This window comes from Amblyomma americanum, chromosome 3 (assembly GCF_052857255.1).
Source record: "Amblyomma americanum isolate KBUSLIRL-KWMA chromosome 3, ASM5285725v1, whole genome shotgun sequence".
In the NCBI taxonomy this organism is placed as follows: domain Eukaryota; kingdom Metazoa; phylum Arthropoda; class Arachnida; order Ixodida; family Ixodidae; genus Amblyomma; species Amblyomma americanum.
This window is the reverse complement of record NC_135499.1, coordinates 33,265,533-33,280,535: the sequence shown is the minus strand read 5'-3', so window position 1 is coordinate 33,280,535 and position 15,003 is coordinate 33,265,533. Positions and strand designations below refer to the sequence as shown.

Genomic DNA, 15,003 nt, shown 5'->3' with positions numbered 1-15,003 from the left:
AAACAAATATGCAACATGTAGTTATAATCCGACGACAACCACAAAAATTACGCCTTGTACAAAACAGCCGCAAGAACTTCCTCTGCACCCTGTAATGGCAAGGAGTTGTCAGTTGTCAGTTATTGAACTAGCTGACGTAATATCACTACTACTGATGCTCTGTACTCTCACGTTAATAAATATGTATGCACTCATAATGAAAACGCAATATATCATGAGTCCGTCACACTGAGTAAAGTTGTGTCAGTTATAAAAGCTTTAAACAAGAGCAGCAGATGTGACATTGACATTTTTAAGCATGCCCAGTTAAACATATAGTTGACATGATCGCCCCTATACTTACCCTTATTTTTAAAGTGTTTAAAATCTGCAACTTTTTCAGTGAAAATGCAGTCTGAAATAGTTACCATTCTCTATTAAAAAAGGAGATCGTAATGGTCTGGGAAGCCAGTGTTAATTTTACTGATCTTTTCAAAGGCATTTGGAAAAAAAATTGCGTTCGAGGATGACAAAATATATTGAAAAATATAACCTTATAACCTGTTAAGACCACACCTATTCGGCGGTTTCCGTAAAAACAAATCAGTTGAGTTAGTATTGCTAGAGCAAGGTTATATATTAACCAAGTATGAAAGCAAAGTTGGTGTTTTCTTAGAATTTTGTTAAGCGTTTGATTTAGTTGATTGTAATGTTTTGCTGGAGAAATTAAGTTATTATCGCATGCGAGGACACGCATCATCTCTTATCAAATCCTACCTATCAAGCAGAACGCAAGTTGTGAAAATAGTTACCTTAACTCATGTATGTGGCTTGATTGTAATAATCTCTGGCTGTGTTGTTTCTGTATTTTGTTTCATTGACGCTGAGGAATATGTGAGTGAGGAACATATGAGCACTTCATATGTATGTTTAAGTCTGCATATGCATGCACGCATATGTGATGCTTTCTCTCTACAGAAACAAGGGATTGTGGACAGCTTTTTTTTACTGCCACCCCTTTGCAAATCTTTTTTCTTTTCACAAGCTGTCAAATAAACAATTTCAATTGAATAATTATAGTGCAAAGTGCCGTCTTACGGCAAAAAAATAATGCTTGTAAACCTTTATAAGCTAGAAAAGAACAAAAATGAAGTCATCACCGGCCATTTTCAGAAGTTAACCCGTGGGGTGTCAACACAGTTTTGTAATCACGTAGCCCAGAGGCCTAGCCACACCTTTATTCACTTCAAAATGGTGACCATGAAGTCCTTTTTTCAGTGTGGATTTCAGAAGTTTGAACCGAGTGGTGGAAACATTTTTTTAATGCAATAAATGAAGCAATAAATGTGTATTTTGCCACGGGAGAAAAAAACAAAAAGTTTCCCTTTAAAAATGCTTTTAAAGGGGCTCTGAAAGGGGCTCCAATAAAGTTGCAGTATGTCTGGGATGTTAAAGCATGCCGCTTCACGAATATTGTGCCGCAAGAATTTTTTAATGCGCTTTGTAGAATCTGAATTATCTGTAGTCAAAATTTGAATTTCAGCATCTTCGTGCCTTTCCCTCTCTAATCACTTTTTGCACACTGGAAGATCGGCGCTCCTTAGCCGGCCCCACCTCTGGGTGCGGAGCTTCCTGAGCCGCCGGAGTGATGCAGCTTATTTCCATGGCTATAGTAGCTGCCTGACGTCTGAACGTACCAACTGCCAACTTCTTTAGGCAGGTGCGAGCAGCAGAGGCTGGTGCGAGCATGAAAAAGTCGCCGGGAAGGGCTGTCCAACTTTCGCACGTGATTGTGGGTACTCTACTGCGTGTAGAAATGTATTATTTGGCTCAGGTTTTCATGACAACACAGTGCAGTGATTTAGTAAGTTGATGTGCTCTTCTCGCAAAATGTTTTAGAGCCCCTTTACCACATTATAACAAGCAAAGTATTTGAGAAAAAAATAGCTAGGAACATGTAAAAAAAGTGTGTTGTAATGAAGTGTCAGAGACTAATGTGAAAGGAAGGGACAAGGCAGGGTATCGTTCAGCCATAAGAAGCCATTCATCTTGCCATGTGTATTATGTGCCTTTTCGCGCCAATTAAGGAAGGAAGCAAAACGTCATGTCCCCCTTTTTTTTTTCGTCCCCTCAGAAGCTGTACCATCTCTACAGAAGGCTAAAAGACAAAACTTGACATATGGACAGAAACGTCGTGTACGAGATTGTGCAATGCTCTAACCTGGCAGTATGTGTATATATACATATATATATGTGCACTTGGCTATATATTGATACGAGGTGGCAAACCAAGGATCAGGATGACATGATGACAGATGAAATATGATTTTTAATGGATGTGGGCTTAGCGCAAGTGCTTCGTTCCGCACCGCTGCCCGTTTCTTCGTCTTCGTAACAATTTATATACATATATATATATAAAAGCAGGTGGATCGATGCACGGTGAAAGACCAAGCAACTTCGTCAGGGGCTGTGACGAAGACCAAGACCCCTGGTCAGAATGTTGGAATAAAGTTGTTGATTCTTTCACCATGCATCGATCCACCAGTTTTCGTGGTTCACTGGATCCATGAGCCCTTCATTTTCCAATAGGAAGCCAACAGCCACCGAAACCAAGGTGCATAGCGGAGTGAACGCTCTCAAGGTTCGGTTACACCCAAGTATAAATACCTCCAAAAGCAGAGGATTGGGCAGCTGTTGCCGCAGCTCAGTTGGTAGAGCACCGGACACGAAATTCGGAGATCATGTTTTCAGATCCCACCAGCAGCATGGTTGTTTTTTCTTCCGCTTCATAGTTAATTGTCTTTAAGCAACAGATTAATCAGTATTATTCTCCCATTGATCAACACCACAATTAAAAAATAAATTTTAAAAATTGAAACACTCCCCTATGCACCTTGGTTTCAGTGGCTGTTGGCTTCCTTCATGTGTATGTCAAACGGGCCCCATATTTCCCTTTCCCTTTCTGCTATATGTATATACCAGCTGTCTGTCACGGATCCCCGGAAAACACTTGGGCCGAAAGAATGGACTAGGCGACAGGTGTACCCACACAGACGCGCATTTAATACAACCTACGTGACACAAACACTAGCACACAAAACTAACTAACAAACCTAACACAAAACACAAAGGCTACCGATACACACGAGCTGGGAACACCACTACCAGCGTCTACTACTATCGTTCTACTACTAGCGTTCGGCATTTGTGCTCACGGTTCGGTGCTGATGCAGCGTTGCATGTTCCAGTAGCCCGAGTCGAGGTGGCATTCGAAGTGCTCAGGCTGGCGTCGCTGGCGGCATCGTTGGCTGCATCGTACAAGCTCTTGGTCCAAGCACCCGTGGAGGTGATGCTGGCGATGTTGGCGTTGTGGGCACCACCCGGATGGGTGGCAGCATCGCTGGAGGCACCTCTGGCCGTAGCATGTGGTTGCGTCATTCGTTGACTCCCCGGAATGGGTTCAGGAATGGCAAGCAGTCCACGGTGCGACGCCGTAGAACTTGAGATCACCAAAGCAGTAGCCTGCGTTGCTCTCTTCCAGCCGAGGTGTTACTGAGCCACCGGAACCTCCGCTTCTCTGTTCTCCCCCGTGCCACGCTCTCCCTCGCGCTTTTATAACCTTGGCGTTGGTGCACGTCATCCTTGTCGTCGTCGTCTTCTCTTCACCAATCATCTCCTCCCACCTCACCAAACACTACTTCTTCATCTTCTCTATTCTTCGGAGGCCGCCGCGGTGGCTGAGTGGTTATAGTGCTCGGCTGCTGGCCCGAAAGATGCGGGTTCGATCCCGGCCGCGGCGGTCGAATTTCAATGGAGGCGAAACTCTAGAGGCCCATGTACTGTGCGATGTCAGTGCACGTTAAAGAACCTCAGGTGGTCGAAATTTCCGGAGCCCTTCACTACGGCGTCTCTCATAGCCTGAGTCGCTTTGGGGCGTTGAACCACCCATAAACCATAAACCAATCTCTATTCTTCGGTTAATACACGTAATTCTTATCGCCATGAGCGTAAATTGCTGGGCTAGTTGGTTCATAATGTTGTCAGGGTGGAACCAGCGGAACACAGACGCAGGACAAGAAAAGGAGGTACACACACCACACCGCTGGTGTGGTGTGTGTACCTCCTTTTCTTGTCCTGCGTCTGTGTTCCGCTGGTTCCACTCTTATCGCCATCCTCTTCATCTTCTTCAAACCTCCTTCGTTCATACTTCTATTTCAGACTCGCTATTATATGTGACAAGGGCCCCCTCTCTCAAGAGTTTTTCCATGAAAAACTGCTCACATCATCCTCATCTTCGAGTTTTCCAGCCAACTGACTATCTTCTGTGGCGATTCTAGACCCAGCACACAACACAACGCAGATGTCAAGCACACACCAAAATCACACCACAACACAGCACACCAAATTGCATTTAATGAACATTAACACATCACTGCCATTGTCCATACGGTGTCCTCAATAAATATGTTAATGCCCATAACACACTCCGTTGTATATGTGCACAACAACAACAACAACAAAAAGATACATCTGTTGTTGCACACTGATTGGTCTACCTGTAGAGAGATCAAATTTGCAACATATAGCATCAGTTTTGCCCGACACATCCGAAAACACATTTTCCTTGCTTTGGGGTAGAGTTCTTATCTGCTATCTTCTGTGTTCATTCAAATTGGGGTTTATTAGTACCTTATCCCACCCCCACAATGTCAACAGCCACTCTTTGAAACGGCAGGTCGATGGCTGGCATCTTGCCCAGAGGTACGGGGGGATTCTTCCCTTTGGAACTGTGCGCTGGCACACGTCACACGAGCGAAGAAAGCGTTTAACGTCACTTCGGACACCTGGCCAGAAGAACTCCTCGGTGATTTTAGACACCGTCTTTTGACCACCCTGGTGTCCAGCCATAATGGTGTCATGTCCTAAGCGTAACACTCTCTCTCTCTCATATTTTTCGGTAACACCAGCTATTGGGCCCGCCTTCCTGAGCTAAATATGCATCCCCTGTGCAGAAGACTGTTTACCAATTGATATTCGAATGACGTGCGACTCCTCTTTGTTTTCACCTTTTCCCCAACTCCTTCGAAGCAGGCTTTCATGCTCGGGTCTTCTCTTTGCCTAATTGCAATTTCGCCCGGTGTTACGCGCAGACACATCGTAATGGGAGTAGAGAGCGGACGCTGCATTGCTCGGGCTGTCGCTTGAGCTCTTGTCTCCACTGCTGATGAGAAACTGACTGCCCCATAACCCTCCTGAGCTGTCGTGGGCCTTTCCTTCTTTGGGTGTTCTTCAACGTCGAGCATCCTCCACTCGGGATCAGGATCCTCGACACTTCTTGCACCCATAATGTTTCTCAAGATGAGATCGTAGATGGGTTGATCTATGCATTTTGCCACTAACTGTCCAGTATAATATGGCATGGACAATAGAACCCTGGCCTCAGGAAGGAACGTTACTGTGCTATCTACAAGAGTGACGGCCGACGCTTCCCCTGTAAGATCCTTGTCCTTCACCAGGCTTCTCCGAACCAAAACTGTGTTTGCTCCGCTGTCTCTGAGCACTAATATAGTACGGTCCCCTATTTGCCCAACCACCACCGGCATTGCTACTTTCGCCTTGGGTGTTCCACTCACCGCCTTATTTTCCAGCAGCGTCTGCTCTCCTTTCAGCTGTGGAACTTCAGGTGGTGTGACAAGTTCTACCCGAGAGCCGACAACGCATGCAGCTCAGTCCTACGTTCTATATCGGCACTCATCGACAGTATGTCCTCTCCTCTTACAACCTTGACACACAATCTGTGTCTTTTGGACAACGCCACTAGTACGACAGTTAACTGCACTGTGTCCCGCCTTGCCACAGAGGAAACACCTTACTGGTGCCTTAGATGCACTGCCATATGCTCTTGGCTTTGTTGCATCTGTGTCTAGGACCTTTTGTGTTGTTTCCTCCTTTGCCTTACTCATATTTCTCAGCCCTTGAGCCTCCAGGAATTGGCTTGCAGTGTCGGCAAACTCTTCCAATGAACAAAACTTTCTTTCAAGAATAGTGCTAGCTTTGGACTGCAACATGCTAAAAACTGCTCTGTCACCAGCTTGTCACGCACCCCTTCAAAACTCTTTTCTGTGTTTGACATATCAAGCCACCTATCCAAATAATTGGTCAGCCTGCAGGAAAACTGCTTAGCGGTTTCAGAATCTTCAGGTTTCGCTATGCGAAATCTCTCACGAAAACCCTCTGCCATAAGCCTGAATCTTTGGAGAAGTGCCTTCTTGACTTTCTCGTAGTCCATACATTCAGCAGCAGGCACCCTTCCAAACACATTTAGTGCCTCCCCGACTAAACACATGCTCAGTGCCGTGACCCATTCACTGCGCTTCCAGCCTTGCCCCAAAGCTATTTGCTCGAATCGTTGCAGATATGTGTCCAGATCATCCCTTTGTCATCAAAAGGAGCCATCAGCTTTCTTGGGCAAACTCTGGCTGGTCTAGGAGATTCTGTACCCGCTAAGGAACGCTGATCACTGTCCGTGATCTCCTCATATCCTCCCGTGACATGCGCCTGTTTCCACAAAAGAAACTCCTTCTCCCGTTCTATCCTTCATTTTTCCTGTTCTTCTGCCTCGCGAGCTCTTCTAGCCTCCCGCTTGTGCCTTGCGAGCGTCTGCATGTGCTTGTGCCTTTTTCTATCTCTGCCTTTCTGCCTCTTTCCCTCCTCCTCATATAGACGCATCGCGTCTTCCTTGCTTACCCCTAGCTTGAGCGCCAGTTCTAACGTTTTTGCCAAATCCATACTTTCTGCCGTCGAGAGATCGGAAAGATCCGAGACAAAACAAAAAGAAACAAGGAAATGATTCCTGGCACAGGCTTGCCACTTAACTTTGTCACGGATCCCCGGAAAACACTTGGGCCTAAAGAATGGACTAGGCGACAGGTGTACCCACACAGACGCACATTTAATACACCCTACGTCACACAAACACTAGCACACAAAACTAACAAAACTAACACAAAGACTACCAATACACACGACACGGGAACACTACTACCAGCGTCTACTACTATCGTTCTACTACTAGTGTTCGGCGTTCGTGCTCACGGTTCGGTGCTGATGCAGCGTTGCATGGGTCCGGTAGCCGGCGTTGAGGTTGCGTTTGAAGTGCTCAGGCTGGCGTCGCTGGCGGCGTCATACGAGCTCCCGGTTCAAGTGCCCGTGGAGGTGATGCTGATAATGTTGGCGTTGTGGGCACCACCTGGATGGGTGGCAACCGCGCTGGAGGCACACCTGGCCGTAGCAGGTGTTTGCATCAGCCGTTGACTCCCCGGAACGGGCTCAGGAACGACAGGAAGTCCACTGTGTGAATCCGTAGAATTCGAGATCACCGGAGCAGTAGCCGGCGTTGCTCTCTTCCAGCCGAGGAGTTCCTGACCCGCCGGAACCTCCACTTCTCTGTTCTTTCCCCTTGTGCCACGCTCTCCCTCGCACATTTATAATCTTGTCGTTGGTACCTTGTCGTCGTCGTCTTCTCTTCTCCACCAATCATCTCCTCCCACCTTGCCAGATATTACTTCTTCATCTTCTCTAATCTTCGGTTAATACACATCATTCTTATCGCCATCCTCGTCATCTTTTTTTAAAAATACGGAATCTCCTAGCCACGTGAGACCAACAGAAGATTGTTTTAGAGTCGCATGACATAGTCTGCAGTGTCTTTTCGTTCTTCATAGTTAACTAACTAGTTAGGCCTAATTAGCTAACCTTTTAATTATTACCTTGAACAAAATGTTAATCGAAAAATTGTAGATCACTTTGGAAAACAGTTGACTGGAACGTTTGCAGCAAGATACCATTTTTATTTGTTTTATAAATAAATTTTGTTAACCGTTAACGTAAAGTAGTTTTTTTTACCGGCCTTAAACCCTAACTCGCACAATAATAAAAAGCACCCACGTTACAACGGTGCCATTTAGACATCGGTGCCATTTAAACATCCCGAGATGCGTCTTAGAGAGCAAAATCAATTTTTACTGAAGTGCTCTCTCTGATGAGCGTTTGCGTGCACATTGGGGCAGAGATGCAACCCAGCAGCTCGTCAATGTGATAGCTTTGTTTTAAGGCCAATAAATAAAGCTACGTAAAGTGTACCTTGATGGAAACAGCACTGCTAGTGGTTTTTTTAGACAATCTACAACTTCTTTATTGACACTTTGTTCCTTAGGTCAATAATTAAAAATTTAGCTAATTATACAACTAATAATTAACTTTGAAGATCGAAAAATACTACAGACTAGGCCACACGACTCTGAACAACTCTCAGTTGGTTTCACTGGTCTAGGACGCTTCGTTTTTTTTTAAAAGCCTGCTTACATTTAGCTGGGACACGTGGTATATATATATGGTATATATATCATGCTCGCGGTATTACAGGACGTGCTAGGTCCGCCGCTATGGTCGAGGGTGGCGCTGGTGAACACTCAAGGTTCGCGTACACCAAATAAACGTAAGTACCCACGAGAGCAGCAGATTGGACAGCCGTCGCCGTAGCTCAGTTGGTAAGAGCACCGGACGCGATATTCGGAGGTCGTGGGTTCGGATCTCAACGGCGGCATGGTTGTTTTTTCTGCTGCTTTATAAGTAATTTTCTTTAAGCGATTTATTAATCTAAGTAATATTATCCCACTGATATGCACAAGATATTAAAAAAAAATAACGTTCCCCTATGCACCTTGGTTTCGGTGACTGTTGGCTCCCATCATATATATATATATATATATATATGGGCATGTTCAGATAAGAATGGTAATCGAGGTCCCATGACCATTTTTTGTTTTCAACTAAATTTTTATATGTGATGGGTAAATGTGTCCACACAAAGGAATGAGCCTTAGTTTTGCAAGGAAATTCGTAGTTTTCTCGGAAAAAAATCGTATGTCACAAGAGGTGGAGAATGTCGTTTTTTCCACTTCGCAATGTTGCAAGTTTGGAGCATCACTGCATGCACAATAAATTGTTTCTGCATATAAGTATTTTTTCAGTACCTCATTATAACTTGTACTATACGAAGAAATAAGAAAACGTTTTCTTGCTGCGTCAATCTTCCGAGTAAAAAATCGCAAACTTCACTTCCGGAGCTATGCGATGCCAAAAAGGTACTTTTCAGGGCAGCCTTTAGGGCAAGGTGCGTAAAGATCTCTCAACTGAATTTTTTTCTGTGTATTTTTCAGCTACTTTTAATCACTTCAGGCAAGTTTTGTAGCTCTACACTTGACCTATATTTTTCAATATGGCCTCAAAATTGGCCAAAGTGCAAAAACGTCAAAGAAGTGACAAATTTGACTTAGATTTTAAAAAAACGTCATCATCGAATTTTATTAAAATTTGCCTTAATAATACTCAATACTTCATAATTTTAAGGCACAAAAAAAGTGTTGCATTATTTTGTTTTAAAGTATGAAAATAAATACAAAACTGAGTTCATGTTTTTGTTATCTAGAATTGCTGCCTCTTAGAAATAGTAACTGTCAGAAATTTGATTTAGCACTCACTGAACGTGGTTACATTTCATTTACCACAATATGCGAACCATCCTGAATGTTTGTACAGCTTCTCGCTTGTTAGTGGCGTTCTTAATGCGTCAAAATGGGAATAAATTCGCTATTTCACCTGATATCTCAAGAACTGGCTGCTGGCAAACAAATGTTTTTTTTTTTGTATTCTCTAATTTATCATCGTAAGGTACATTGATATGTAATCGATTCTTTAAAAATATTAGATCATTTCTCCGTTCTTAGAAAAAAAAATTTTTATATATAAAAATTGATATTAATGTGTTTCTGAAGCCGACGTTTCCGTACCTGCACCTGTTTACCTCTGTGTTCAAAGGTTCTACAAGGCACTGAGACAAAACGTCGACTTCCGACAGGAACAATTTATCTGCAAGGTTTTTAATCAGGAGGAGTTTTAATAGGGACGCAGTTTACAAATGGGATGCCGCTTTATGTGCTGATTGCAATTCAGAAAATCGTAACAAGAAAAACGGCAGTAGTTGATGTCGGTATGTGCGCAGTATATTGTCCAACACGAAGCACAAACCAGATCAGTCTCTTCCATTCCGAAGCAGCGGTGGAGGTCACAAAGGATGCACTGCCTTCATTTGTTTGAACGTACTTCCACATATGGAGCGTCTGAACTCCAGGCACTTTCTTGGCCATTTTCCATTCTTCCTTCTTCGTTTCGCGAAAGTCTGCTAGCTCCCTCTGTGGGAGCTCCAGAATGGTGATGTTCTTTAGCGTTCCTTGAATTGCGTCTACGAAGCCGCTGGCTGTTTGTATGGCCTCACTTGCAGGCTTCCGCAAGTTGTGGTGTGATGCTCGATGTTTCACAAGCCTACCAACACCGTTGCAAGCATTTTTGCTGTGTCCAGTGGCCGAAAACATCCATTTCGTCTCTTGACATTCACTGCGTTGTAACTCGTGAAACTGATATTTATTCTTGAAGTGAGCGGGAGCCCCGTCGCTCACATATGTTATCTTGGTGTAGATTGGCGCGCTGTCTTCGAGGTGTGCTTTGACTTTCGACACAGCCAAGCATGCATGAGCTGAATCATGATACATATCGTCGGAAATAACGGCGTAGTTCCAAGTCGATTTTCTTGACGTGAAAACGCAGGTAAATACGGTGACCTGCTTTTTCTGCCAATGGCACGCTTGTACTGCGTCTGGAAGCACAACTGTCCAGTTTTCGGCGAAATCAAAATGCAAAACAATTGCACCTCTCTTGCAGCTGTGTTTTTCTTCATGTATTGCTCTTGCTTGCACAGACCTAATATAGTTGTGGGGAACCCATTTCATGGTCATTCTTAGAAATTCTCTCATAAATGATGAAGCGGTCAGAGTTTTTTTAACGAGCTCACCGTATTCCCATGAAACAATCAAGACCTCGTCCTCGCTGCTCATTTCAAATTTTTCCGAACTGAAAATGCCATTTTGTGGACAGTGCTCACAATTCCTGAGGAAACACGACGCAGTAGGTTCCTGGCATACGCAGAGACTCTGCATATCTTCGGGAGAAAGCGACCTTCCGGACGCGTTCTGCAGTCCCACGAGGCACAACTGAAAGTTTGCACAGCACACGCAAACACACACTTGCCACTGTGGCGAACATTTCACCCCCTTAGGACGCAAGGATGTGAATTTTGTGAGACCAACCTGGGAAGCAGGGTGAGCTTGCTTGTAGAGGCGGAATGCTTCTCGCAAGGACCGCGTCATGAAGCGTTTAGGTATCCATTCTTTCTCTCCCTCCTTTTCGATTCTCACAACATCCTTTTTGTTTGGAGTCTGTCTAAAGCAATCGAGTTCATCCACGGTGTAATATTCTAAAATGGTGGTAATGTCTTGCTGTTGTAGTTTACATCTTGTATATCTCTCTTGTGTTGACCATACGCCTTCTTCTTCCACCATCTTTTTCGATTTTTGGATAACGTACCTCGTTGCCTCTGGAATAACTTCCTGCACATATTTCACGGTTAGGTTGTGTGGTAGCAGTGTCAGCAGCTGGCAACGCTCTGGGAAGGACGTACACCTATTGTAGGCAGCATGTAGATTGTCTTCCCACTTGCTGAATTGCGCACACTTTTCTTCTGGCGCACGCGAATTCTCTGGAATATGCTGCCTGTATCCCCAATCGAATTTTCATCACCATAGCTCTTGCCACCTCTTCCTGCTTTCGCTTTGCATAGGAAAGTCTGAGGCGTTTTTTTAGAGCGCTCGGCGGCTTTAGGGGCAAGATTTCGGAGGTAAGGCTGACACTGGAGTTTAAAATTTTCTACGATTTCTTCCCCCGGGCGCAATTCTTTGGAATGTTTCGGTTGACTATACCTGCATATTATCTATGTCTTCCTTGAACCGACGGTAACAATTCTGACAGATGAAGTCACTTTCTCGTACTCGGAGAGCTTCTTAGGGAAGTAGGACTTTTTTGAGAGCAGCGACATTGAGTGTCTTTGCACTGCGAAAATTATGTCCTTTTTCAATTCTCTGTTTGTGCCTTTCGGGTAGTCGGCACAAAACGTTGGCCACGGAAATCTCTTCATGAATGCAAAAGCTCACCGCTTCCGGAGATTATCGCGGGACAGAAGAGCAGGTGACGGATGCAGGGCCCAGGGCTGCTTTCCCAAAAAAAAGGAGATGGACAGATGAATGGATTTTTAACACAGGCTGCCCCCCCGTCGACACTGATGCTGTTTCGGTCTGGCGTACGAGCTGAGACTGAGATACCAAGTATGCTTGTCGAGGGAGGGCTCCAGCGCAGAGAAAACATGTGAGAACAGAAAACGACCCCACCGGGTCTACCAGGCCTGGAAAACGACACACAAAACTCGAGATCCAAAGAACATCCACTTACAAGGGCTATCTCAGTCGAAGATCGAAGGCTGAGGCATAACTGCCAGGCGTTCAGTGCGTTGCGATGGAAAGATGATAGCAGCGGCTAAACCCTCGGTGCGGCGGCGGACACATAGTGCTATGAAATTCAGGGTCGCGCCGGGCGTTATATAGCTATAGGAGCGGCTGCCAAGGGCGGTTCATCCCTAGAGTGGTGGTAGCAGTTAAAGTCCTCTTGAGAGTGCGACGGGTGTATTAATTGTTTGCATAAACTACCCCTACACACACGTCACTCCAAAATAACGTGCTAAAATATGCTTACACTAGTTTAGGTCCCGCTGTTAGAACAGTATGAAAGCGAATAGGAGCTTTAGATCTTTGATTGTAACGGAAAAAAATGCTTACAAATTACGTTTATGAACTCAGCAACTGTAGCATTTAAATTTACCTACAAAAACCAATACTAAATCCAGCCTCTGACGATTGCGCATCCTTAGAGGGAATACTGAGCAGTCGTAGGGATTGAAATCATGAAGTCTGTTTTGTATTTATTTTCGTACTTTAAAACAATAAAATGGAATACATTTTAGTGCCTTAAAGTTATCATGTATTGAGAATTATTCAGGCAAACTTTAACAAATTTCGATGATGTTTTTTTTTAAATTCAAGTCAAAGTTCTCACTTCTTTGACGTTTTTGAACTTCTGCCAATTTTGAGGCCACATTTAAAAATATAGGTCAAGTGTAGAGCTACAAAACTTGCCTGAAGTGATTAAAAGTAGCTGAAAAATACAGAGAAAAAGGTTCAGTCGTGAGATCTTTACGCATCTTGCCCTAAGGGTGCCCTGAATTTTGGCACCGCATAGCTCCGGAAGCGAAGTTTGCGATTTTTTACTCAGAAGATTGGCAAAGCAAGAAAACTGTTTTTTATTTGCTCGTATAGTACAAGTTGTAATGAGGTACTGAAAAAACATTGATGTGCGGAAAAAATCTATTGTATATGCAGTGACGCTCCAAACTTGCAACTTTGTGAAGTGGCAAAAACAACATTCTCCACCGCTTGTGACATACGATTTTTTTTCGAGAAAACTACGGAGTTACTTGCAAAACTAAGGTTCATTCCTTTGTGTGAACACATTTACCCATCACATATAAAAATTTAATTGAAAACAAAAAATGGTCATGGGACCTCGATTACCGTTCTTATCTGAACATGCCCATATGTATAAATATTAAAGAGGAGCGAACAACCACAGAAACCAAGTAGCACAGGGGAATTTTTTTTACTTTGTGATGTTGATCAAGGGAGATTATTATTGCAAATTTTATTCCTTAAGGATTAACCAATTAACCTTGTTTTGTGCCAGCCGCAGCCACCTTATCCCCGCAAGGTTCTTAATCTCATTCGCCCACCTAATTTTCTGCCACCCCCTGCTATACCTGCCTTCTCTTGGAGCCCAAGGACCAGGAGTTGTCTTGCCCAGTACTAGCATCATGCAATCACATCAACTAGGCTAGTTTGAAGCTGTGGTGACACTGAATTTAGTATTAACCCATTGGCTTCCAGAGACATCGGATCAACCCCCACGCAAAACAGGATCAAATGCCAGAGCTGTCAAAACAATGGCCTGTAGCTTTTTGTGCTGATCAGGCCCACTAGGTTAGGTGCACTCTTTCTCATACGGACACCTTTTATGAGATTTTTTTACCTGTGGTACTTCCTATTGGAACCGCCTCCCGCAGATATCGCTTGTACATTCACCTGTGCAGTTAGCTAACTATAGTTCTTCAATTATTTTGCTTGCGACCGTGTAATTTGAATTTGTTCTTTTTCATTTTATTTTGTTTTATAATACTGCCAGTTGCCTTTTAGTGGCCAAAGCAGGAATGGGCTTTGGAATGGAGTACAGTGTCCTCTTTCTGTGGTGTCTGTGCACTTTTTCTTATGCACTGTCTTTGCCACTTTTGTTTGGTTTTTTCACTCCCCCCTCCGTATAGCTACAGCATGGACTCGAGAAATAAGTAAGCAAAGAAAAATGTAGAGGAGAGCATGATTTAGCTATTTATTCTTATAATGCACAGACTTTTTTCCCCCCAAAATCTGTTTGTGGGTGCATTCATTGTATGGTGTGAAATATTTTTTTAAATTCTAAGTTTTAAAAACAGGACAAAATGTAGGCGGCTGGCAAAAATACTTGTTTGGTACTGTTCGCCTTCAAAGTGGAACAAAATTAACTCTTCAGCTCAGTTTTTGGGCTGGGGAACACAGTCAAGAACTTAACTCTTTTGGGAGCATGTAAAAATGGGCGATTGTGAAGGGCCTTTGAATAACACATTTAATATTTAAAAGCTGTGTTTAAACAACCCTAGTATAACATATACCAAAATGTATCTGTATAAATTTTCTTTCTCACAAAAAAATATTATTTACTTAAGCATTATACATAACATAGGAAAAATTTTTCCAGTGACAACTTTTGGAACTTAAAAAGGAGAACAAGTTGAAGAACTATGAATATAAAAATAAACGATACGAAAAAATTGAGAATATGCAGAAATGTGGCACAATGCCTCTGTTCTTATATGGGAAGGTATAACTTGCGTATCTGTACATGTATTCTGTTGATGCTCTTTAGCACCGGTGG

The 15,003-nt window shown here is 43.6% G+C and overlaps 1 protein-coding gene across 5 annotated transcripts in view; it reads left to right on the top strand.

Moving 5' to 3' along the window:
- Positions 1 to 15,003, top strand: part of LOC144124511 (GTPase-activating protein skywalker-like) — a 162,573-nt gene that overhangs the window by 58,626 nt on the left and 88,944 nt on the right. For 3 of the 5 annotated variants that reach the window (XM_077657228.1, XM_077657226.1, XM_077657230.1), the window contains one exon: positions 8,407 to 8,479. The exons of the other annotated variants lie outside the window; for them this stretch is intronic. The gene's annotated coding sequence lies outside the window, so the exon portion shown is untranslated. The remainder of the gene's footprint in view (positions 1 to 8,406; positions 8,480 to 15,003) is intronic. 5 annotated transcript variants of the gene reach the window in all.